We start from the raw sequence: 26,517 nt of genomic DNA on the forward strand, positions 1-26,517 counted from the left end.
TGTTGTTGTTGTCTTTTTTATCCAAACTGTCTTCACAACCTTAAATAGTATATATTTATATGTTTAAGATACATTGTATATTGATATACAATATACCGTGACACAACTTGTAAAAAAAAAGAATGAGACAGCTTTTATTGAATTCAATGCAGCTTGGACATTTTAATTTAAAAAAAAAATATACATGTACTACCTTTCACACTTCAATTTTATGCTGAATTGTTGTAAAAGAGTTGCTATGTTTTGTTGAGTTCAGAACATTCCATTCAAAGTTTAAGGGATTTCTATATCCCAAAGCACCTCATGTGATGTTTTTCTGTAAAGGGCAACAACTCAGTATCAATAACCAATTTTTAAAAATATTGTAAAAAGGAAAGGGAAATAACTCCTTAATTATTGTTTTCAGGATAATGTCCCTTGTCTTGAAGCTGTGAATTTGTCCCTTGTCTTGAAGCTGTGAATTTTGCTATCAACATTGTAACAATGTTATAAAGTTATTTGTATTGTTGTATTGAATTGTTATAATAATCAAGTATTCCAAGTTTCATGTTGATACCTTTTATAGTTTTGCAATCATTCTACTTAACAAGCAATTTTTGACAAAGGGGCATAACTCTGAAGATATAGGTTTCAAAATTTTGTTTTACAACTGCATCTTGACATGATAAGCAAGTGTTTCAAATTTCATGCTAAAACCTTATTAGAATGTTTGAATATTGGGCTACATTTAAAGTTTTTTCCATGACAATAGTGACATAGCGATCATCATAGCTCAATTTTTTTTTTTTGAAACAGACGCTACCAACAGTATCAAGTATAGACAGTCTGCATGTTTTTGCAGGTGGTGGTGTTGGTAGTTTTCACTCCAGATCACGACAGTAAGCCACATTGAATTCACCAGAGCACAGTTCAACCACCACATCTTTCCTGGGCAGGCTGTCAAGCAGTTTACCAGTACTAGTTGCCTTCACTTTCGCAAGGAACTGATAACTTCTGTACATGCCAGAGCAGAGGTACAGTGCGAATGACCGTAGAAAGGATTTCATGATCAATCACAATGAAAGTGACCTGCACCGTCCAAGAATCGATCGAATCCGGGTTCCCCGATTCAAAGTCCAACGCTCTTACCTATTGAGCTAACCGGACGGCTTGATTTTGCAGGCTAGCCTGGTTCTATACTTTTAGTGAAGATTAATAACTTTTTACAGGTTAAGGGTTAAAATATTAGAGAACCAGCCCACACGGAAAAAAGTTAGATAATAATCATTGGGCTCAGGTGTACAACGATTATTGAATGTACTTAAATCAATTATCATCCATACAACATAATCCATCACCTCGCTGATTGGTACAAATGTATTTAACCGTCTAATGTATTACATTGTATACAAACCAGAGAAAATTTGCAGCTTGGCAAATTAATGAAGTAATGAATATAATACAATTTTAGAAGTTCTGCCAGAAGGTGCCCCGATTATAAAAACAAGAGAATTTCTTCCATTATTCTCAGTTCACATTTATAAGAATGGTCCATGAAAAGAAGTATTTTGTTAATGTTTCCGTTTTGAAAGAAGAAATTTGTATAGAATGAACATTTTTTTCCTGTAGTTTAAGATGGAGACATGCGTCTTCCTAGAAGTCTTATTTATAGATTATATGGTGTGCCTTTTTGTGACATGCATTTTTAAATAGACCTGAGGCAGGCCTCTTTTGAGATTTTTGCCTAATATATGTGTATGTGTTTGTCTTAAAATAAATCTGGCACAGTCAAAGACATGTCTTAAAATTGAACAGTGGCATGCATCCAATGTAAGATAAAATAGATCTGGGGCATGCCTCTTGTAAGATATGTTTTAAAATAGATCTGGGGCATGCCTCTTGTAAGATATGTTTTAAAATAGATCTGGGGCATGCCTCTTGTAAGATATGTTTTAAAATAGATCTGGGGCATGCCTCTTGTAAGATATGTTTTAAAATAGATCTGGGGCATGCCTCTTGTAAGATATGTTTTAAAATAAATCTGGGGCATGCCTCTTGTAAGACATGTTTTAAAATAGATCTGCCCCGGGCATGCCTCTTGTAAGATATGTTTTAAAATAAATCTGGGGCATGCCTCTTGTAAGACATGTTTTAAAATAAATCTGGGGCATGCCTCTTGTAAGACATGTTTTAAAATAAATCTGGGGCATGCCTCTTGTAAGACATGTTTTAAAATAAATCTGGGGCATGCCTCTTGTAAGACATGTTTTAAAATAGATCTGCCCCGGGCATGCCTCTTGTAAGATATGTTTTAAAATAAATCTGGGGCATGCCTCTTGTAAGATATGTTTTAAAATAGATCTGGGGCATGCCTCTTGTAAGATATGTTTTAAAATAGATCTGGGGCATGCCTCTTGTAAGATATGTTTTAAAATAGATCTGCCCCGGGCATGCCTCTTGTAAGAAATTTTTTAAAACAGCTCTAGTGCAAGCCTTTTGTAAAAAATGTTTTAAAATAGATCTAGGGTATGCCTCTTATAAGAATTGTTTTGAAATAATATCTCTTTTGATCGATACAAAAAAGATCGGGGCAAGTCACTATAGGGGTAAATGTGAGAAACAAGAAAAAAGTTTAATAATGAACTAAATGAAATTAATCCCGTTAACTTTTCTGTAGTATGAAACCTTTTTCTATGTTCTACAAACAATTAACTAGAGACATTTGATTTATTTGTTCACAAAAGAAACAAATTGTCAGAAAGGTTTTTTTAATGATCGGAATAATTTACTCTCTTAATTTCTTTAGTAATTTTCAATGTAAACATTACAGAATTATTGGTCAGATGACTTCATATATTGCTTCATCTTTCTGGCTAATTGGTGTTCTGCTGCGGATGAAATTGTATCAAATTTGGTTTTAATTCTCACATTTACCCTGCTGCATTTGTGTTATAGACTTTCTATGCTTTGCACAGTCCAAAGAAAAACACCTGAAAACAAAGAGCAACAAGGCAAGGTGCGATATTCACAGAACACAGCCTCCAACACGTTCCCAGTCACAAGTTTAACACTTATCCTTCTTCAAGCTGCAGCTGAATCCATCTATACAACCAATACAAATGGCAATCAGTCTCTGAATCGGTGTTATTCAATCATGGTCTGCACTGTTCATTAATCAGTCAGGGTTAATCAAAATAATAAAGATAAGCAATCAAAACCCTGAGAACAAAGATCGACAAGGCAAGGAGCCATTTACAAAACGCAGACCTCCACCCCCCCCCCCCCCTGGCATTGTCAGGGTTAATCAAAATAATAAAGATTAGCAATCAAAAGTACAGGCAGGCTGGCCTATAACTGTAAACTTTCTATGTTAAGTTGACCAGTCATCATCACCTACTTCTGTTCAGTCAAAAACAATGTGACACTATGATTTATTTCTAAACAACAAATGTTCCATTTTACCTGATTACATTGTCTATTATAATTAGTAATGCTAATTGACTTTACCTATTAGTATACCAAATGTGACAAGACTTTTGTCTTTTTTCTGGTTTAATAGAACATTTTATCATTGTAGGTGAACATTCTTTCCCCTAATGTATTTGCTTTTTATCTATTAACCATCTACCTTGCTTAAAACATCTTAAATGGACTTGCCCATCTTTCAATCTGGATAATATTTTGTTTGTTTGTTTGATTTTACGCCTTTTCCCAACAGTATTTCAGTCATATAGGCTGGAAGTTTCCAAACCATCTTTTCTGGAGATTTTACACCAGTACTAGATTACCTTCCTCCGCGCTAAACTAGGAAGGTAGTCTAGTACTGGTGTACTCTCCAGGAATAACGGTTAGGAAACTACCCGACTATATGACTGAAATACTGTTGGGAAAACGTGTAAAATGAAACAAACAAAAAACAAAATATTATCCAGATTGAAATAGTGAAGGAAGACCCCTCCCAGTAAATTATTTCAGACAGGAACAGGCACCTGAGCGAAACCTCCAAATGTTCCGTAAGCTACCTGAATAGCTTCCTTACATGAAAGAGTTCAAATTCCTTGGAAGGATTCAAACCCACAGTGGTGAGATACAATTTCCTTAAATCAACAAACTTAATCAATCAGCCACGGATGCCCAGCTTCTTGATCTAAGACTGTTTCAGGTAATATTGAAACACCTTTAAGGGCATGTAAAGTATGTCATTCAAATTCAGTGGAAATGTAAGCAAGGGCACAGGCATTAAGCACATTTGCCAAGCAAATAATGGTCAAATTATCATAAAATAATCACCCCTTGGTCATCAAGAACAAAATTACTTACCAGCACCCTCGGGTTAATTATTTTATTATAATTTGACCAAAATTGGCATGGCAAATGTGCCGAATGTCTGTGACCATTTCAAATCTAACAAGTGGAAATAAAATTGTGAAAGAATCTCATAGAAGGTGACACTCTGACAGTGATTTTCACATAAATTGTTATATAATACTGTGGTGGTATTTTCATAATTACGAAGGGCCTGTTTGTACTGTAAAATAATAACTTAAATATTACATAAAAAATTAATTAGAAGTCTTTTCTTTTCTGCAGAAATTTATTCTACATCTGGTATCATAGTCTGATTTAATGATAAATCTGTCTGGTAACCTTTTTTTACTTACAAACCCTATTACAAGTAGAGAAACTGATAGCAAACAGCATGGATCCTGATCAGACTGCGCAGATGCGCATGCTGGTCACAAACGCATGTTGGTTTTGTCATGGCGCGGCTCATTTATTAAGCTTGACTGTGAAACAAAGTCTTGCAACTTATATTAATCACTTTCGAGTCTGCTTCCTGGAACCAACCAGTGCTGGTGTCATATGAAGAAACAGGTTGAGACCCCATTAGGGCTTGAACCCATGATCTGTGTTGAGAGGCAGATACCTTAACCACAAGGCCACCCTTTTCAGTTTACATTTATGATAAAAACTATAAAACATATTAAGTTATATAGATTTTTGACTGGTTATATTGTAAAGTGATAAGGTTATATAACTTGTGGTGATATAGCCTGGGGTTATAGGTGATGATTATATGGCACACACCTGCTTATAAAGGGCCATATAACCTGACAAGTCCTTAATCATAAATTTATAATACTGCTCAAATTCATACCTTTCACTAAAATAAAAAATAATTTGTTATTAAAAGTTGCAATAGCAATAGTTTGTTCACTAATCTTTTCATGCATTAATTTCTGCAGAAGCACAACAATGTATTCAAAGTCCAAGCTTTAAAGTGGCCTACAGCTTATCTTTTTTGTTGTAATAACAATTCTGTGTTGTTTTAAACTAAGTATTTCAGTAACTTAGTCTTGGAAAAGTACACCATATTACTGTTTCTTCAAAACAGTGTTCCGAGAGATATTTATAGCCTGGCAGTGATGTTTGATTCTAAAAATAGAAAATTAGGAAATGAATCATCTGCTTAACTCATTTACATACAGATAGCGGATCTGTAGAATAGGGTAATCGAGGGGTTTCCTTATTGTTTATGTTCTTTATTAATGGCAAATTTCATTTCTCACCTGAATTATTTTTTTTGACAATTATATGAAACGATTTACAGTAAAACTTCTATGAGTCGAATTTAAATTAGACAATTTTTAAGTTATTTCCCTTTCCTCAGTTATGCCTTATGTAACTCGCTTGCAAACATTGAATGCTCGAAATTGTGTCAATAGAAAAATTGTGACCAATTCATAAGTCAATGTCCAATGTTTCGAAGATTTTATACAAGTCCCTTCAAGTACGACTTACTTAGTTCTACTGTATTTTTAAAAAAAAAAAAATTTAACCTTCAAAAAAGCTGGAGGCTGCTTTAATAAGTCCATTATAAATATTGAAACATGAGGCAAGGTGGTAAAATGGCAATGGGGTTGTAAAACAATGTATTAGACAATTTGAAACAAGGCTTTCTTTTCAAAGACGGAATTTTTCAATTTCTTCCATTTAAATTTATTTGTATCAAACATCTTACTTAACAAATAAATATTTGAATCTATAAAAATGAGTCAAGATTTCTCTAAAACAACAGCTATATTTAGATGTTTTCATAACTTGCCTTGCCATATTGATGCCAGATTGCCTCAAACTCAATTTTGCCAGCCTTCTTGCTAGTGAAAAAAGCCATCTGGTAGTTGTCTGCTCTAATATTGAACATTAATATTGAACAACAAATATGGTTATTTCATTATTTCAGAGTAATTTAAATACTTTGCTGTGAAAAAACACAGACAATAAATTCAGTCCAAAATAAATTCTATTAAAACTCGATACAAAAAAGGAGAATTTAAGAGGCTGCTGTACTATATATTGGGAAATTATCGACATTGTTTTATTGTTGTTTAAAATTTACAGTCAAACCTGTGTTCAAGCTTAGGAAAATTGGAAAAGAAGACCTAGATAAGAAGAATGGGAAGAATGGTCTTCATTTAAAAGAACAGGCTTAGGAAAATGGGAAAAGTGATCTTTATTAAGAACAAGCTTAGGAAAATGGGAAAACTAGACCTAGATTAGGAAAATGGGAAAAGTGGTCTTTCTTTATGATCAAGCTTAGTAAAATATGAAAAAGTCTCTATACAAGACTAACCTTAGGAAAATATGAAAAGTAGTCTTAAAATGTAATATGGAAATATTACACGTTTATTATGAATAAAAATCAACTTATCAAAGTTCGACTTATAGAAGTTCTACTTCAAATTCATGCTCTACTGTAAGAAAACAGTTACGGATGACATGATATTATCATCAATGAAAAATAAATCAATTAAGATTAATCATTTAAAATAATAGCAGTATATGGAAGAATTTGCAAAATAAAATCCGACGTGTTTGTGGTTCAGATTGCGTTATCCGTCCCGTAGGTATCCATCTGCTCCTGGGTGGCACCTTGGCAAGCCTCATCACCACCCAATGAGCAGATGTAACCCTCAGGAACCTCAACACATGAGAGATATTATTAGTATCAAAAAAAAAGTACATACATATATACACAAGTACTGAATCATGTAAATTTTGCATATGGAAAAAAACAAAAACAACTATTTTAAAGCAGACGGGACTAATAAACCCCAGTAGTAGAAATTCATTAGCTGACACTATGTAATAGAAAATCTGGCCGGGTAATTTTATGTATGCTTTACTGACAATAACAAAAAATGTTGATAACAATAACATCTTGGCATTAACCTTTCCTTTATTTCCTACTTGCTCATTTTCTTTCAGTAAATATTACAATATCATAGAAAATTATGAGAGTCATCTGCTTCACGAAAATGCAATGTGTCGGTGATAATTATTTATTGTTTAATGTACGCCAGTTTATATATAATTGTACTTGCGACAAATATATTATCTATTTTGCAACTGCTTGTGAATTATGATTATACTCATTAATATTGATACGAAATTTTGTGTGCCCTCGGAGAGATGCCTTTTAAAGAGTTAAAGAAGATAATAAAATAGAACAGTAAACCTTGCCATTTGAACCAATATGGAATTTCTTAGTTTTTATGCCAAAAATAGATTAACTTTGCCAATTCATCTTTCATTCTTTTCTTTCTATTCTTAGAAATTTGCATTGTTCAGTTAATTTTCAAAACTGTAACTGAAAGTCACAGTAGCCATGGAAAATGACATTGTCACTGAGGAATCATAATAACTGTAAAAAAAACCCTAAAAATCAATCCAATATGTGAAAAATTCTAAATTTATCTTTAAACAGAATCAGAGATTTTACTCTGTTAGTGATACAGTGCAGCTGGTATCCCCCCCCCTTTCCTTCCATTCCATTGGATGCCAGATGGACAGCATATGTGGCCTGTATTATTGGCACTAGAAATTTTAAGAGTGTTTTTGTTCTCTCAATTGCTACAGCTACAATTGAACTGACTTGCAATTTGTCTAACAATTACTAGTTGTTGTTTTTTTCCACATCAAAATTCTGTAAAATTGGAAACTTTAGCAGGTGATTAAATTTTCAATTGTCAAGTGATTAAATTTTCAATTGTCATCATGATATTATGAATTGGAAATTTAAAAAAAGTTTATTACTTGATTGATAATATATATCACACTGTTTCACACAATCATGTAAAAGTATATTTACATGTATTTTCTGTTGTTGTTTTTTTCGGTCTCTTGAAAGCTGTCCTCTATAATATAATATTAAAATCTAGGTAAATTTATGAAAAATAATACTCAATTCAGTGGTGCATATTTTTTTTGTGGTTTTGACATTTCAAGATCCATCAATGCATACATTTAAAAACGAAAAATGTTTTCTTTTTAGCTGTTAAAATGGGTATACAGAAGTTTCTATTGCTAGAAGTAGAATATCGACATTTTTCCTGCATTTTTGAGTCAAATGTTAAAAAAAAGTTGTAAAGAAGTTAAATTGAAAGTTGTTTTACTGACAAACTGATAAAAAGTTCAAGCCAGATTAGCAGTTTTGTATTTGCCAAGAAATACTGTTATTAAAATGGTTCCATATCTAAAAAGAAATCAACCAAATCATGGCAATTTCAAAGTCTACAAAATCTAAGTCACACAGAAATACCCATTTCTACGGTAATAAGGCACATTCTCAATTTAATTTGATCTTCAAAATAAATTTGTTGACACATTCCTTGTAATAATCCATTGTAATCCATTGTTACAGAGACCCGGAAAATAATACCAACAAATATAGAATTTGTGATTGAAATCTAAATATGATAACATTAAAGAAAACAATCAAAGTACTTGAAGTACTTCAACTCCAGATTATAAACAAAGCCACTTTGAAAGTATTGCAATACAATCTGAAAATAGATATTTCTCAGTTGGTCTTAAATTCAAGTAACAACATGCTGTTCTTTCCTTTGATTCTTCTTTTTTCTCTCTGTTTTTTTTGTGTGTCACTTTTATTTTAATAGTATCACTAGCATGGAGGAAAGTTTATTTCACAAAGGGGTATTGAATTAAGTTTCTGTAGGAGGATATACTATATGGCCCTTGGAGCATTATTTCAAGGCACCTGAGTAGAACAACTGCCTTTCTTGGTAATATCATCACATGGAAAATCTAAATGTCATTTGTCTCTCGCAGCTGATTCTGAAATTATGAAGGATTAGTAGTTGGTCAATTGTGGAGAAATTGGTAATTGCTGGTTAGTAATCCAGGAAAGATGTTTTGGTGGATCTACCATCTGGATATGACCATGTGTGTTAAATCAAGGAAAAAAATAGAAAAACAAACAAATATGAACAATTTTAATGTCAAAAGTAAATGAACATGAATAAATAATTCATTTACAATTTCTGAAAAAAGTTCCCACACCACTTCATGTTGTTATTCCAACTTGTTGGGGGCTCAAAATATCTCATAATTATGGCAATGTTATAAAGAATCAGATGATTGTAAAATAGAATGGCCGTCTGTCAATCTTTACAAAATACATAATTTTGTAAAATGGATTTTCACTGCATAAAAATTAAAATAATTTATTGATGAGTTAAAGCTGCATGCCTCCAGGATGAGCCAGAACAATTTAAGAAAATCAACCTTAAGAAAATGTACAAAATATTTAAGAAATGTTAAAGGGACTCCACTGAGGTTTTTTGACATGACGGGACTGGAAATATTTTTCTAAGATTATTACTCTATTTTATGTAGATCTATACTAATAACTTATGTGCAAAATTTCAGATCATTAGCTCGTTTCGTTTTTCCAATAATAGTGAAAATGACCCAAAATTGAAAAGCGTTTAAACGCTTTTCACTCGAATCGGACAGAAAATAGCACAAACATACGATTTTCAATGTATTTCTTGTATATTTCTTAGTTATATTTTATTCATATTTCTGTAATAAGTGCTCATGTTGATCTATGTGAAAAATTAAAATTTTATGTTTTTAGGCTTATTAACCTCAGTGGAGTTCCTTTAATGTATTCACCATTTAAGAAATAGTTTACATTTCTATATGCAGTTAATGTATTTATCACCATATGTCTATTACTAACTTGAAGTGAATGAATATACTGACATATATTATTTTGGTAATTGTCGTAGATGATGTGATGTTTGTAATATGTAATTATTTTTTTGTTTACTTGACAACATTTTACTTTTTAATACATTTAAAAAATTGTTATGAAAATTAGCATGGATCAGTCTGTCTTTTTGCAATAAAGACTTTTTCAATACATATTTTCACTTACTTACATTATGCTTATATAATAACCCATATAAATGCACTAACTCATAATCTTTTGCACTGAAATATTCATTAGTTGGTCAACGAAAAAAAATGAATGTTATCATCTGCAGGGAACATCTTATTAGTCCTTAAATAATCAAATTTGAGAATAACAATTAAATGTTTTTATGTCAAACAATTAAAATAATCTAATTATCTTTGGTGTTTAACGATGGCTTTAATAACATAATTACTTTTGGTGTTTACGATGTCTTTTTAAGTTAACACATCAATTTAGTTAATTTCAGAGAAATTATTGTTATAATTAAAAAACATATATCCCTTAAATATTTTCACAAGCTCTTGCTTCAAAATTTTATAATCATTCAGTGGGGGGAAGCTGGAAAGCTGTTAATAAGAATTAAATACCCTTCTTAATTTACCGGCATGAAGACAGATACACTATCACGAAAAAAAGTTACTCAAACACTTGAAACTGCAGTGGAATAGAGGTGGAGCGTTCATTACACTTAAGCCGAGTATTTGCAAAAATCTCAACCCATATCTAAAAACATTTGTAATTAATCAGCCAAAAACCTGCCTCTGGATTATAAGCATATGGTCATAGTTAGAACAAATATTTTAAATGCTCTTTTCTCTCAAGTAATATCACACAGGCATGCTGGGAAAATTGAAATGTCAATGCTTCTATTAGTGTGCAGTGCCAAGTAAAATCAACATGGTATGGTGGTGTATTTTGCAGTAACACATTTCCTAAATAACTACAACTCACAGTAGGAGGATTTTTCTTGTTGTTTCATTTTGTTTTTTTTTGGGGGGGGGGGGCTGTATGCAGGCTAAGGGTGGGAAAAAAGAGTCATGCAGGGTTGTTAAATTCTGCCTTTTTTAAATTTAATTCTGTAATGTTAATTGGTATCTTAGTAACAAAGAGTTGAACAAATGAGCGAACTGAGAAACACTTCTATGAAAAATACATCATAGATTTCAGAGACAAACATTTATCCACGAAATAAAAATATGACGGCAAACAAAAATTCTATTGAATGAAACTGAACACAGGTAAGTTTTGATGTTTAATAAAGAATACATCCACATGGGTATACCAGAAGCAAAAGTGTGATGGTCAATAAATTGTTCAAAACAAAAATATATAGTAGTATTATGAAATACATTGTTTATGTTCATTTTAGAAAACTGATCGACCCTGTGACTATAATAATAGTTATATTTTGAATCTTAAATGTCTGTATATAAAAATCAATGAATAAAACTAAGATTCCTGTATTTTGGTATTCAGAATGAATTTAAGCCAATGTGCAAAAGAAAAAAAGAAAAACTGAAAATTTCTCTAAAAAAATAAATATGAACCATTGTTATCAGATACGTATTTAATCTTGTAGTAAAGCTTTCCAAATGGCTGACTGTAAAATATTTTTAGCAAAACGTTTTTATGTAAAATGTTACAAATAATAGGCAAGGCATTAAAACAACAAAATTAATAAAACAAGTTTAATGGAAATTATCTCACTAAATAACTCCTAATCTTTTAAATAAATTAAAACCTTTATCTGATTAAAAATCAATATCTAATTTATATTTTGTAGACATAAAGGGATGGTGATTAAGACGATAAACAAGTTACATAAGACCTGATTAACCTTGAAAGCATGATCACACACAAAAAAAAAATAGTTCAACTTTCATAACGAAGGCAATTTCTCAGAAAACAATAGCACATGCACCCTTAATGAATTAAAGTGGCAATCTGCAACTGTGAGTGTCTTCTGCTATTTGATAAAAGCAGACGCACATTCTTCTATTTTTACCCCGCACCATACCAACCAATAAAAATCTAAGAAATTTTCATGAATTGAGTACAACAGATGTAATTAGCAAAAAACCAGTCATCGGGCCATGATCTGCTGCTGACTGATCATTTCAAACTACTTGCATGTTAAAAACAGGTTTAATCAACACTAATTACTCGTTACAATGTTGCCAGAATTGGTTAAAAAAAAAACAATCCGGCTTTTTTTTTATATATATTTCGTAACCAGCAGGAAAAAAAAAAGAACATGGACCAGAAGCCGGTAGAATTCGTTACAGGGCTCACAAACATAACAGACTCTCTATAGACACATGTTTGTACAATATTTCCCATCTGGTTGTGAGTGTTTTACCAATTAAATGTGTTGTATTGCAATCAGCAAGATTCAAATGAAATGTATCACAACATATACAGGCATTCTCAGGTCACGGAAGTGATATTGCAGATTTTACAAAGACTGGCTGGCGCCTTCGTAGATTGAAGAAACAAATGTGGATCTGCAGAAAGCATAGAGAGACGGGGAGGTTCTTCTTGAATGGAAAACACATGTTATTATTTTGATAGTAGAAGCAGTGTAACTATTTAGCAAATGGCGAAAGACAGTGAAAAACAGATGTAGAAGTATTCTATCACGGAGGCTTTGGATATCTGACTTGATAGGAACATTCTTTAGTGTTATCACTGGTATGAAAATGGTTGTGTATTTCCTGGTAAAAAATGCTTATGTAATAACATGATTTAATATTTAATGTTTTTTCCGCCATATCTTAATAATGTTGCGAGACTTCCTGGATTTCCTGAAGAGCTAAATATTTGGCTAACGTGAGCGCTTTAAAAGTTTCATAATCGCATTATAGAACAGGGAAAACTAACGCAAACTCAAACCATGTGATACGATAGCACTATATTATATTTGCATAGCTTTACTAATAGTATAGACGTATCGACTTGAAAAATCAAGTTCTTAAAGGACATATTAAACAACAAACTAGGCCTTAATTTGCTATTGTCAAACAAACAAAGCTTTGTGATATTTTAAGTACCTTATTACAATGAAAGTTAAACAATTTAAACTGTTTGTTATTAGTAACAATGAAATTTAATAAAGTATAAGAATTTCAGGAGCACCAATGAAAGCTTCCAAAAAGTTTTGATGACAAAGCATTACAATGAGGAAATCTATTTTTAGACTCAGCAAGCTTGACCAATTGAATTGAAACCCCGCCCAAGGGAAGAAGACAATAAGGAAATCTATTTTTAGACTCAGCAACCTGAAACCCCGCCCAAGGGAAAAAGTCAAATAAAGGTACAATAGATCATTATGAAATGAAAGTGTGTTATGAGAAGTGGTATTTTATAATAAATGCTTAGATTAAATAGGCAACATTTTGAAGTTGGTTAGATACCTAAATATGTGCAAGTTGTCCTGATAATTAACTGGTGACTAGCAAGTCATTATTGCAACTTTAAATGGTAAATACAACCTTCACATAGAATGATTTCTTTCTTCAAAGCCTATTATTCCACATAAAGTTTACCTACAGTTACAGGGCACAAATGTCACAAAAAATATAAGCATTGGTAAATAATTTAAAATCATTGCAATTACACGTGTAATCACATTCCATATTGGCAGAGACTTATATGACAGAAGGATAAGAAGCTCTAAAAATAGAAAATTTTCTAATCCAGACCCACAATCCCTTGCGCGAGATTGATTAGCCCTTACAGTAATCTGTTGATCAATTTCCCCCATCTTGTTTTACATAACCAAAGGGTTTTACATTTCCATCCAATTAACTGAGAATAATTTACATCATCTTAATCTTTATTGCTTAATTTTTTACATCTTTGCAATTTCTTTTTTGTTATGAAAATTTCTTTAAATTACATTAACAAAATTTTGATAACATGACGGTGTACATATTGGTAAATTTTCTTGTGTGGAACAAGATCTTGCAAAAATGTGAACTTGCAGATTTAAAATGTATGACATCATAGCTTTTTCTCCATTTACGGTAAATACCCTTGCAGAAATTACTGGTAATTTACCAGGATTTTACTAGGATTTTAGTGGGAAATCCCAGGAATATTTACAGGGATAATTCCTAGGAAATGCAAGGAAATCTGAGGAATTTCCAGTTACTGGCTGGCGGTAATTGGAACGACTGAAAACTACTGGTAATAACTAGAAAAAAAATTTGAAACCAGGAATGCCTTAGATAGACTTGTACTGGAAAATCCTAATTACTGAGAATGACCTGCCCACGGTATTTGGAACATTTTTCTAGTCAATCCCAGGCATTTCAAGGCATTTCAAAGACCTATGATAATACCAGTAACTCCAGGTATTTTTACAATCTTAGGAATGACTGAGAATGACCTGCCCACGGTATTTGGAACATTTTTTCTAGTAATTCCTTGGCATTTCAAAGAACTTGGATATCCCAGACGTTCCTGGTATTTCCATGATCTAAGGAATGGCTGGAATAGCCTAGGATTGCATTGTACTGAAATTTCTAGCAACTGGGTATGACTGGACCACAGCTGAATTACTGTTACTAGGGCCCCCAAAGGATCATTACGATTAAAATCAAATAATCAGTTTTGTAGAAGATATCATTACAAGAAATTGCTGACAATACAAGATGCCATTGGACACAGGGCAATCACATTACTTCACATAAGCACATTGTACTGATGTGAACTAAAATGTGCACTTTTAAATCCAGTTAAATGACAAGCAGTTCAACATCAGTCATAAGCAAACTATTAAATTTAATAAAAAGCATGATTGCATATGAAACAAAGTATTTTCCTTACAGTTTAATTGTTTTGTATTGTTAAGACACACTTCTTTAGATATATATCATTGTAGTTACTGGAATGCAATGAGCTTTGGCAATAACACTTGACTTAAGATTCCTTTTTTTAAAACAGTGTAACATGTGACACCTCTTTGAATTTAGCACTAAAAGTTAAAACATTATAATACTTGACTAGGTCACTCCTAGATTTTAATTTGCTTTCATCATTTTCTTAACTGATTGAATGAGGGACATCACTTAAACAGTCTAAGAAACGTCACTTAAACAGTACAAAACATGACGCAAGAAACCTCCAGTATTACATGCAACTCCTACATTTTCTATTGCTGTCTTCTGAAATGAGTAAATCCTTGCTGTAAGATCCAATTTTTGCCGGTTTAATAATTTTCTTGTCATCAAATCTTTCATACTGAGAATCGCAGTAATCCACTGAATTGATGATCTCTGGTAATCAAATGAAATGTTGATCTTTGGTAATCCAACGACTTCTTTGCATTTTCACAGATATATATATATATACAACAGATAGGAAGCTCTAAAAATAGATAATAGTCAGATTTAGACCCACAATCCTTTGCAGGCTTTGGTGATAATTGGGATTTCTCGATAGTCTCCAATTTTTGCACTCTCGTTAAACTTGGACGATATCCATGAATTATTGTTTACATACCCCGACATAGATTTTCATCAGAGAAATATTTGTATAGAAAGTGTGTATAGTACCTTTTACAATAAATAACTATTGCTTTCTATTTAAGCAAAAAAATGTTTCATCTTCCTCCGGGAATCCAATATGACGGTGTTTTGGCTATTTTTACCCAGGATGCATCAAATCTCTGAAAATCCCGCAACATATGATAACTTATAAGAACACAATTCTGCCAATACTGAATTTAACTGTGTGACATCACAGTTTCTTCTCCATGTTTATTTAGCTCCATGGCATTTTGTACAACTTGCCCTCTTTCAATTACCTGAAGAATTTATGACAGTTTCTTTATCAAACGTTTTTGACCCGCTTTATAGATTTAAGCTCTCACTCTCCTCAGCTTTGAACATCATCCACAAATTAGTTGAACTCCTCCCTTTGTGGCCTAGTGGTACCAATTCTTATCTGAAATCAAACAAATACATTTCTCTACATATGGAAATATACCAAGATATTTGAAAACGAAACAAATACAAATCACTTGGCAGGACGTGAAGTGGATGCACACTTGGTTCAAGCAAGTAAAATCATTGCAAACTTGACAAAATGGTTTCTGTGTCTTAAATATTTACAAAACTCTCACATATTTTTTCAGGTAAGTGGGTTTGTATGTTATTTGATTTTTTTTTTTTAAATGGCCATTCATGAAGGACGTGTTTATGACACACTCTGTTCTGGGCCTCAGATTTGTAGCTTTTGGTTATACAAAGCTATTGAAGTTATAAACTGGTCATGTACATATTTTGAAATTTGATAAGTGAAAATCCAGGGCGGTTTTTATGCTCATTTATTCACATATGTAAGTTTTGAAGTTCACCAAAAAAGTCAAACTAATGAAAATATACTATGCATTTTTTTTATTATTATTTATTATCATTGTTATTCCTGTAATTTAGTGATGTTGATCATTATTTCTGTAAAGTTGGTTGATTCTAACTCGAGCACTCAAGGAACAAATAACACAACATAATGAAACGGTTTTTAACGAAGTCAAGGGAAATAACTCTACAAATACGGGATAAATCCACAAGCGGAACCCAAGGTGCACAACTACATATGCTGACCGACCTTCCCTTAAGGTTTAATGACTCTCTGTCAAATCCTTTTTGATTTACATGCAACAAGTTGAAAATTGCAAAAATTTTCTAAGTCAAGGTCAATAACTCTAAAAAAATAAAATAAATCCACACGAAAATATCCAGTGCACAACTTCACATGCTGATCAACATTCCTGCAAAGTTTCATGACTCTATGTCAAACCCATTTTGAGTTACATGCGACACAAGTTGAAAATTGCAAAATTTTACTAAGTCAAGGGCAATAACTCTAAAAATACTATATAAATCCAGACAAAAATACCAAGGTGCACAACTATACATGCTGATCAACATTCCTGTAAAGTTTCATGACTCTAGGTCAAATACTTTTTGAGTTACATCCGACACAAAAGAGAACGGACGGACAAGGGTAAATCTAAATGCCCGCCACTAAAGTGGGGCCACAAAAATATCTTGTTCAAGCGTGTTCAACCACTTCATGTCCTGCCCCCTAATACAATAACAGATTACAGTCATCAAATTTAGCACTGGCCCGGTGGCCCATGACCAGTGTAAATTTTAAGAGCTAAATATATAGTAGAATAAATTCAAAACTGGAATTCGGACGAGTATATTCAAAAATCTTAAATTCAATGACTGAGAGGCAATGTATTCAGGTTAGTGCTTAAAGTATGACACTGTTTGTGCTATTTTTGTTCTTTGCAAATCATCATGTGGGATTTATTTTAATGGACCAGTATTCAGATTCTCTAGTATAGGCTTAGACAGTGTCAAAGACAAACCATTTTAGCTAGGCTGTCACTTGGACCACTGAATGACCGATAAATTTTGGTGGCCTAGACAACTTTTTTAGTGGTCCAATAATTCCTATACATCAGGGCTTTTTTTCACAGTTTGGGGAAGCAGCCCAGCCCTTAATTTTGGGGAAAAATTACATGGTATATTTGCAAAAGGGGAAGAAAAAACTTAATGTAAATTCAATTTTTGGGGAAAACTGCATGATTTTAAAGAAACTTTCTTTGGGGAAGCAGCCCTATACCGGCCCCTGTTATAGAAGGTAAAAAGGCCCTGTACATGCACAGAAATCTAGAGATTAAATCACACACAAACACACACATAAATCAAAAACAAACAGAAAACATGATTTCTGTTTCAAATAAATTTTTGGAGGTATCTTATTGTGATTTAAAAATACAGTCTGTCAGTAATGTGTTATTTTAAAATACAGACATGATGTAGGCTTATTGAACATCATCTTTTCTTGTTGATCTTGTTCTAAATATATAACTAGATCTACATAAATTAATGGTCATATAAAAATATTGTTTCTTTATGAAAAACTTTTTTTTCTAATACAAGTTCAAAATTGCTAAGGTAGTGAACTGTCTGCATACTAGGGTATTGCACTGTCTGGGTGTAAAAAAACTTTCTAGCCATGCATTTTTCAAAACAATATTTTAAATTTCAATATTTTTAAAGGGCATAAGCAAATAATTTCCTGCAGGGAAGCACAGCCAGATTTAACGATGCTTTGTTTTTTATTTATTATTATTGTATATCTTTCCTGTTCAACAAAGAAATAAATGAAAACAGGTCGCGAAAATATGTGACAAATGTCCGTTTACGCATTTTTTCCAGTAAGGTTTAAGTATCTTAACTGTAACTAGGAATAAGCTGGAAATACAATTATTATTTCTATTGTTACAGTCGGCAAATTGTTACAAAATAATGCTTTTAGAAGTGAAGAAAGGTCATTAAAATAATCTCTAGACTCTTCATTTTTTCTAGAGGTCATAAACACGCCGTCTCTGTTTGGGAAAAAAACAGTGCATTTATGATAATACTCACAGTGAATTTCACCGATTGCAGCTTTGAAGGTCTTCTTCTGATAATTTGCTTGGGCTATTTCACCTTCCTCGTTGTATGTCTTTATTGGGGAGACGATATCAGTTCACTGTCGATATGAGACGAAGTGTCTGCCGTCTTTGAATATTGCGCGCACAATAAACCTGTGTTCTACGTAATAAACCTGTGTACTACGTCAGTAACATGTGCTTGATTCGCAAAATTTCGTGTAGTTCCGTTGTTTTTGCCGTCAATACAATGACTGAATAATTTCAATTATATCGTTGAATTTTATTTCACAAATCTATTATTTTAGCCCAACAAGCGCTTGAATTTCATACAAAGCTACAGTAGTTTCCAAAACAATTGTGTTGCTACGTCATCAGTATACGTATTAAATACGTCATGAAATTATGCTCGTCTCGGTTAGCGGACGGAAATTGCTCGAGTATAATCGTAAAGGTTCGCTGGTTAAGTAAAGACTAAGTTATCATCGTTAATTTCCGTCAGCATAAATATGACCTGCCACATATAGGCCTACTTTAATTCAGGCGGAGATTCGGGTTTTGACTCGTGAAAATTTGGAAATGCACAAATTTGACACGTGAAAAAATCTGCACAAGAGTCTATTTGCCACATGGGATTTTCAACTATGCAATAATAATCACCTTAAATCCACCCCTAATTAGATCTACATATGTTCAAATCACAATCAATAAAAATGTCAACAGGCAGTATAAGCCGTGCATAAAGTGGTTTATACACACAGCCTGTGCACTGAAGCATGACATCAGTGGATGCAATTTGACAGCGCTAAAAAATAGCTCTACACAACTGATAAAAATTACATACTTCAGATGTCAATTATTGATTATTTTCTTAAGGTTTATAATACGTCTTTGATTTACTTGGAGTGCCTGAACATTTGTTATTTCTTTTTGGGTTATATATTCCTATTTAATATCTATTAATTAAATGGCCAATGATAAAATTGTCATAATGCAGGTTGACCATTAAGGTCAATTGATTATTAAATTTCAATTAAATAATAATAATAAAAGTAATCCTAGAAAAATATTATTAAATAGATCTAGATCAGTATGTTGTTTTATTTAAAAAAAGAAAGAAAACATTTTTATTTTCAATTTTATTGTCTTCCTTCTTTATTTACTTGTTTACTTTCAACAAAGAGAATTCCTAGTCTTTAGGAATTTATGTAAGATTCAAGGAATTTAGCACAGATGTTAAGGATTTTGTTCTACAAGATAAATTCTAAGTAATTCCTAAAGACTAGGAATTTTGCAAAATCTTAAGTCTTAGAAATCTCAGAAAATAAATTACAATTCCTAGTATAACTTTGAAATTGATGAGTTGTTTAAAAATTATTAGAAATGCCTAGTTCTCAGTAACTGGTATTTCCTAGGCATTACTAGAATAGCCAAGACTGGTTTTAACATTCTGGAATTTTCTAGGATAATAACTGGGAAATACTGGGACTTTTTAAATACCAGTATATCTTTCTGCATGGGTATAGCGCCGCGATATTGGTCATACTTCACATATATTGGGTACTGATTGTACTGAGAGCTTCCAAATATGCAGAAATTATTGTAGCCATGGATGCTTTCATTTTAACATACCAGACCTCTCTTGACTGCAATCACAATATAATATGGTCGAAGAAGATACAAGAATAAAATCTTTCAAAATTATATTGTTATATACAAAAATGATTGCAGCACTGGATGCTTTCAATATAACATGTATGACCTCTCCTGGCTGGAATCCTGATATAATATGTAAGAATAAAATCTCTCAAAAGCATAATTTTCATGAAAGCTTAATTTTTTTTATATAAAATATTCAAGCTTTAATAATATTTTCCTTATGAGTGTAAAAGAATATCGACAATTCACAAAAATTATAATTATTTTTTTATATTAAGTTTCATATTTTGTCAAATATAATATAGGCCCTATTGAAAAAAGACCCAACAAATGGCTGCAACTTAAGTAAAAGGAGCTAAAATATTGTAAAAATAAGAAACGTCTGCTATATTCTGCTATATCTGATATCAAAGTATTGCAACAATATCTCTTTTAACATCCTGATTATGCTAGAATGCAGATAAATTTATTTATCATGTAAAATTCTCTTATCAAACTATCAGCACAGCTGTGCAGGCAACAGACTACCAAATCAATCCTGGCAATAAAATGGAATAAAACATTTAATACATGTGACATTTAATACATGCAACTATTACGCTGTTTATATCATTTTGTTTTAAAATTTTCATCTTTCACAATCAACACCATCATGCTGAATTATATATTATTTTACATATATATACGAACCGTTTACCAGTACAGGGAATTATAGTGGCTAATTTGGAACGCTTTTGTGCGTTGCCGCTTAAGATGGCGTGTTGTAAGACTTTCAGTCTTCTTGTCGTCCTGTCACCAATGATGCATGCCAAACAGGGCGTTGTTGTACGGCATGTTGTGGCAATGACACATTGTTGATCTTCTCAAATCAAAGAATTGGCTTATAAGAAGGCAACAGGGTGACATCCGGCCGAACGACAATGCACCATTTGACGTGCTTTGCTAGAGACAGGATGACAAGGCCACATTGCGACACTGCACCGATTGATGCATTTCGCTAGCGACAAGACAAAAAGGCAATAACAATATAGGTTGTATTGTCCCTATGGACAACGCAACGCGCAAAGTGTACCAAATCAGCCTCCATAGGGAATTGAATATAAGTACATTTAAGTTTTTGCGTGCAAATAGCTATTATGAATTTTCTAAGTGGCTGATTAGCATTTTTGATACAAAATAAAAATAATTAAAAAAACAATTGTTCTTAATTCAATACAAGAGATATTCATTTGCACAACTTCCGAAGGACATGCTACTGTAACATGATTTATGTAAATTATTTCACTTTTTGTAATGTCAACAGCAATACAGGTACCTGTGGTACTTACAGGCTGTCTAGCACCTTCTGACAAAAAATAGGGCAAATTTAAGGGCAAGTTTTAAGAAATTTTAGGGCTAAAATTAGGATTTTTAGGGTAAATAAAAGAAATTTTAGGGCTAAAATTTGGAATTTTATAACTAAATTATGGCCTCAAAAGACCATGATAAGGGCTCAACTTTGCATATTTGACACAAAAGTAGCTCACAAATATAATGCCCTAGTTTGGTTATAGCAAAGGTGTTACCAGTGTTCCATAGTCACCAGTGAATAAATGGATTCACTGGTCAGCTGCCTTTAAAAAGAGCTGAACATAACTAGAATGAAAACATTTTCAAAGTTATAAGTATCCCTGAACAACCAATATTTAATTAGTTAAGCTACGATTAGCCAATAATAAATGGAAGGAGAAATTATGCTTTAAATTTATTTTAGCTATAAATGCATTTCTTGATCTTTCTTAAAAAACAATAAAAACAATATGAAAATTTTTTTATCACAATTTTAAACAGGTGACTATTTTGATATAGTCCAATTTGTACAATTTTCATTGTTCCATTTAAAACAAACAGTTTCTTATCATTTTTCTGATAACATCTGACAATCAAGAAAAGCATTTCTGCAGAAGTTGAAGTAAATACAACTTTATGCAATTTAGTCAGACATGACATCAGCTCCACTGACTGTTTTTGAATTTAGGTTGTGATTGAAACATGGTTGTTTCGGGATATGTTTATCACAAAAGATAAAAAAATAGGTATTAAAGTAGAAAAATAGGGCATTTTTAGGAATTCCCTTCGAATTTTTCATTTTTTTAGGAATTTGAGCCAAACTGAAATTTTTTTTTAGGAATTTTAGGGACGCTGGACAGCCTGTTAACTTACATACTTATATCCTGGGACAGCATGTAATGGAGATATTTAGCGCCATGTCTTTCATCCAGTAACACGCCACACAATGCTATTTTGTCATTTTGATCACTTTAAAATGGCATTTTATCTTCTGTAGGTAAACACTGTAAAATAAAGAAATATATGCCATGGGCATAAGATTTTTGAAATCCATTTTTTATTTTACCAGTTTGAACATTAAAATTAATCAAATTCATTATAATAGTATCAATATAGTACGATTTAAATGCTATGCTTATTATTCATTGATAGGCTGTCAACAGAAAAACTTATCTAGTCAGTAGTGTTGCTTATCCTGTTATAGTATATCCCAGTCACAAGATTCCTTTTTTTTTTCTTTGTTTGATTTTTTTTGTTATATAAAGAAATGAATACTTTTAAATTAAAGCCATTGATACAGTGAAATCATTTCTTATTTGCAGACTCATTTAAATTTTTGTTTTATTATTTATTATTTCCTTCAGATTACTAATTTAAAACATGTTTTATGGCAAGCTTTGAAATAATTACAAAGTGTCAAATAGCATTACTTTATTATTATAACAGAACAATGCGCACCACAATAATTGTGTCTGGAACAATTATGTAAGTCGAAATGATTTATCTAAACGTAGGTCTCCTTGTATTAATTAAAAAAGTAATATTTTCAGTACAATGAATTTTAATTATAAAATATTTACTGCTGAACTTGTGTTACTGATTTGCCCTGTACTAGATCTGGAACAGTCCATTGAATGCTTAAGGGATTCCAGTATTAAATTTACAAAAAAAAAAAAAAAAAAAAAATCAAAAAAATCAGTACAATGAATTTTAATAATAAAATATTATAACCCTAAACTGCTAAACTTGTGTTACTGATTATTACTGCACTGGATTTGGAACAGTCCATTAGATATTTAAGTGATTCCAGTATTAAAATACAATAAAATTGAGCTATCAACAGAATAGAGTCTGGTCAATGTGAACGGTTGTGCAGGCTGGCTTAGCTCTATACTGGTGGCAAAGGATAATTGCTTATGGTTCCAGCAAGTAAATGGTTTGAACTAAAACATAACAAGGGCTTGATGCAAAAGGGTTGTAACTCATATGAATTAAAGAAGGAGTTAAGACCCTTTCACACCAAGCTGTTGAATATTAAGGTTAAATGCTCCCTGTGGTAGAGGTACACATCTCCAGAGTGAGATGTTATAGAGATTTGATTAAGTAAAATACAGGGAAACCTCATTATAGTGGCCTTCTTTAAAGTGGCTGGGTTCCAGTCTGTCGATTTTTTATGTGCTTCTGTTCGGCAAATCGACAGCCTGGGGAAATATGATTTTCGATCGAAGCGCCACCTAGTATACACCCCGAAAATTACGGGTGTTATTTAAAGAACGATAACTCATGCAACGACAACTAGTTGCTAAAAATAGAAACGGAATTTCCACGAAGTGACCCGAAACTCAACGAACATTTACGGAGCCTCGCTTTCAAAACACCATTTCCGATTAAAATAACACTCGTTGACAAAGTTTATTGCATGATGAGTTAATTCGATCAACAGGCTTGATTAGTTAAATTGGATAAAGTTTGTGAGCATCAGAGAATTGTGCTGGACGTAATTTATAATAGTAAATGGCGTCAAATTTTCAACATTCATCATCTTCGCCTCGATTTCGATTTAGTCATGTAATTTGTTGGTCACGTGCTAATCGATCTATTAATAGGATTATCATTAGTCGATAATTACATGGGAAACCCTGCAGGTTTCCCCAGGCGTTGATACTATCAAAACCAGAGATGTTGTGCGTTATCTATGACGATCGAGTACAAAATAGCGCGTAAGTTATAAATAAGCAAAAAATATCAACGCCTTAATCCCAGGCTAGAGCAGCCCTTGTTAGAACAATAACCTCTACAACAACAGTTAGTCGGTTATTTCAAAAGTAAGACATCAAGATATATTTGACATTTCTCAAGCAACAGCTCTCATCATCAAACAAATTTTTTGTGTCTAAAATTAAATAAACCACCAACCTTGGTCATCATGCTGGATGATGCAGCGTCCTCACATTGAAAAGGGACATTCAACATCTATGTTGGCATAAAAACCGGAATCAGTGAGCTGAACGTCATTAAACCCACATGGCCATGGACACCCCATAACAGGAATCAGTGAGTTGAATGTCATTTAACCACTTGGCCACGGACGGCCAATAACCACTTGGCCATGGACACCCCATAACCAGAATCAGGGAGTTGAACGTCATTTAACCACTTGGCCACGGACGCCCCATAACCAGAATCAGTGAGTTGAACGTCATTTAACTACTTGGCCACGGACGCCTCTTAAACCAAAATCAGTAAGTTGAACATCATTTAACCATTTGACCATGGACGCCCCATAATGGGCATCAGTGAGGTGAACATCACTTAACCAGTCAACCACTGCAGCTATCTGCAACACAGAAAATGAAAAAATACTGATTATTATCATATTATTCTAAAGATTATATAATTGTACAACTATATCATTCTAGTGTTGGGCAGAATATCTTGTTGTTTTTTTTTGTTTTTTTTTATGATAGCCCAATAACCGATCCTATTATTATTATTATTATTATATTATAATGTCATACAATTGTTATATTTTTTAGTAATGTTCGTTACTAAAATACACCGTTTCACTTCAATACCAAAAATATAGCCGAATTATGCATCAAAAGCTTTTTTTTCCGAACATAAATATAGGTATATTTAATATATCAAAATTACCAGTATACATTTATCATTATATGGGAAGTACTTTTCATGAAGGTACAATAGATTTTCTCCGGCACATAGGTATGTTAAACATGTCAGGTGTTCCTAATGACTTAAACACATGCAAATGATGAAGTCTGCAGATGTTGAAACAAAATACTGGCGCCCTAATGTTTCATGCAAATTCCTGATTGACTTTTCACAGATACACTTCGTGTACTGGTGAAGTGGGAACCATCCATTGTTCGAAAAAAGAAAAAAAAAGTGAACCAACATCTTTAAGTGCTAAATGTTATTGCGGTAATATTTTAATGTCTGTAAAAAAGTTTCCCGTATAAGGTGCATCGCTCATCTGCAAGCACTCGTCATTTATACTGCAAAAAAATCCTAAGTACAATAAGAGTCTTATTTCTGACAATACACATTAAAACACAGTTATTGCCTCTGGTCTCAATAACTTATTCTAAAATAACAGACACATGCATGAAAACCTCCAGGAGACATTTTTCTAAGAAATATGCATATGACTTAACATTAAGAGCCCAATCTACAATAGCAATAAAGGTATATTCAGAATAATGGAAAAATAATTTTCATTTTAGAAAGGGGAAGTAATTCTCACAAAATGCACATGTTCATTTAAAAGGGAGCTAATTTTGGGGGAAAATGCACTGTGAGTTAAGCTGCACTAGCACATGGTGGTGAGCTAGCAGTTACAATGTTTCCAAACTTTTTTTTTTACTTTTTTTCAAAGGATATTCAAAGTTTATAGGAATTTATTTTAGTTTGATTGTGAAGTAAGCTATAAACTTATTGAAATACTCTTTAAATAATTCCTGGAACTAACAAGTACTAAATAATAAAATTAAAGTATCTTGCTCACCATAAACAACGGCTTGCCCTTTTTAACTTTATTGACATCAAGTTTCTTAAAGCAACCTGCTGTATCTTCATTCATCTCTATGTACAGAGGTGGTGGTGTAAAAAAGACATCTTCAAAATTGTACAGACAATACCTGATTATCAGTGCCATGGCCACAAATTTTTCTTTTGTAGCCTTTCTTGAAATGCGAACAAATAAACAATACCCCTTTTATGAAACAGGATAAATATTCAAATGTTTATGTATTTCTTTAAACCTTAGAATGTGGCAGCATGGCCAAGTGGTTAACACGTCAGACTTGTAATCTAGGGAATACTGGCTGTGTGGGTGCAAACCTCCTCACGGGCAAGCCTTTGTTTCCTTCAGCAAGAAACTTTACACTCATAACTTAGTACTGCTTGGTTCCAGGAATGGATTCAAGAGTGTTTCATACACAATCAAACTAAAATGAATTCGTATAAATTAAACTTAAACATCAGTATCAAGATACATTAATCACCATGC

The 26,517-nt window shown here is 32.5% G+C and overlaps 1 long non-coding RNA gene across 1 annotated transcript; it reads right to left on the reverse strand.

The window, feature by feature from the left end:
* On the reverse strand, nt 1–24,818 carry LOC132723203 (uncharacterized). Its single transcript, XR_009624712.1, has 3 exons — nt 24,405–24,818; nt 22,362–22,492; nt 1–39 (listed from the first exon to the last, which is right to left on the reverse strand). It is a non-coding gene; the product is annotated as an uncharacterized LOC132723203 (long non-coding RNA).
* Between the last annotated feature and the right edge of the window lie 1,699 nt (nt 24,819–26,517).

Source organism: Ruditapes philippinarum, unplaced genomic scaffold (genome assembly GCF_026571515.1).
Source record: "Ruditapes philippinarum isolate M1 unplaced genomic scaffold, ASM2657151v2 ctg721_1_1_1_1, whole genome shotgun sequence".
Lineage (NCBI taxonomy): Eukaryota > Metazoa > Mollusca > Bivalvia > Venerida > Veneridae > Ruditapes > Ruditapes philippinarum.